Source organism: Salmo salar, chromosome ssa09 (genome assembly GCF_905237065.1).
Source record: "Salmo salar chromosome ssa09, Ssal_v3.1, whole genome shotgun sequence".
In the NCBI taxonomy this organism is placed as follows: domain Eukaryota; kingdom Metazoa; phylum Chordata; class Actinopteri; order Salmoniformes; family Salmonidae; genus Salmo; species Salmo salar.
In genome coordinates, this window is record NC_059450.1 from 157,945,284 (window position 1) to 157,947,186 (window position 1,903).

A 1,903-nucleotide genomic window follows, 5' to 3' on the forward strand; every position below is an offset into this window, starting at 1 on the left:
CTCTGACTATTTACAGAGACCTCCCAGTCAGTCTCTGACGGTTTTCCACTATGTGTTTTTTTTCTTCTATCCCTCCTAATTTAGTTTACCCTGAGCACACAACCCATGTGGAATTCCTGGGCTCCGGCAGTGTTTGGATCTGCCAATCTGCAGTCAACATGAATGAGTTCATCTCAGCCTATTGTCGTGTGTTAGGCTATGCCGGATTAAGGGATATGACATGCTATTCGATAAAATCCTTTCTCTGTAAGTAATATTACCTGATTAAGCTAATCATGTAAATGTAATTAACTAGAAAGTCGGGGCACTACGAAAGAACGTTTATAGAGCCGTTATCTTCCGAATAAACTCTTAAAATACTTTATTTTACATCGATAGCCGTCATCTTAATCCTCACCTTATTTCAGTCTCATAATGAAAGGTGTAAATTCTTGGTTATCTTCACGAACCCTGGCTAACAAGTTGAATCAGCAATACAAAATTGGGCTTAATTATTTATTTACTAAATACCTAACTAATCACACAGAATTACATATACACAGAATACAAATGATGTCATACAGAAAACGGCCCTGGTGGACGGAGCCGACATGGCGGCTTGTTACACAAAGAAAGGGGGTTGGGCTTGAATGAAAGAGCGGGAAGACTGAGGAACAAAGAAACAGCAGCTATGCTATCGTAAATACAGTATCTTATGCATTCTAAATTACCGCCCATTTGGAAAAGGAAAATGCAATAAATATTTACTCTGAGCTGCGCTTCGGTAGGTTGGTCGTAGATGCTGGCCAGGTTGGCCAACAGATCTTCCTGTCCTCTGAAGAATGTCAATGGTGGTAAAGTGGATACGTTGTAGTATCTTCGTCTGTGGTAGACTGGATCCGTCATCCGTCCTTTCCTAGCCCACGTCTACAGCGGCCGCTGCTAACTCAACGGCTAGGAAGTATCACTTCTGTAGTGAATAGGAGCTCAAAGTTCATACCATTCACAACCTAAGCTCACGCGAGGTTGGCTTAGTTCTGTACTTGACATGTGTGTCCTTGTAACGCAGAGGCTGCAGACCTCACGTAGTGGAACCCCTGGAGAACATTGGTCATTGTCTTATATAGTGGCGAGGGGAGGAGGGTGTGTTTCATCATTTATAACCCCTGTCTCTTCACAGGGGCGGGCCACTGATCAAGCAGGGCACTTTCCTTATGAAAACCCAATTCTCTCAATTGGAAGCTAAAATTACACTTAATCTCCTAACAAACAATTTCAATATCAAACATTTCAATTGCATAACAATTCCATGTGACTCTGATAACTAGAGGGTGTATACTTTCTCAGGTACAGTTTATGTCATCCTGTCATCAGTCATAATGTCTCAGATGACAACCGAACCTGACATACATACTCATTACGTTCCCAAGCATATTTCCAACTGGTTTTATTACCAAAATATGGTTCCTTTCCCCCCACTTGTTTGATGTTCCCAGACTCTCTATATTTAAAAAAGGCTAATCAACACTCCTTCAGTAGAGTCAGAAAGAGAGGGGAAGGGAGAAAGGTATTTATGGGGGGGGGGTCATAAACCTTACCCACAGGCCATGTCATGACACTATGATGCCCTTCAGTCCATAGACGTTTTGGCCCTGAATGAGACATGGATTACCCCAGAGAATATTTTAATTCCGTGCTGTCACTGTCACTGATCCACTCAAGATTAATATTGTTGTCATCTATCACCCACCAGGTGCCCTTAAATGTTTTTATTTATTTATTTCACCTTTATTTAACCAGTTGGGCAAGTTGAGAACAAGTTCTCATTTACAATTGCGACCTGGCCAAGATAAAGCAAAGCAGTTCGACAACATACAACAACACAGAGTTACACATGGAGTAAAACAAACATACAGTCAACAAT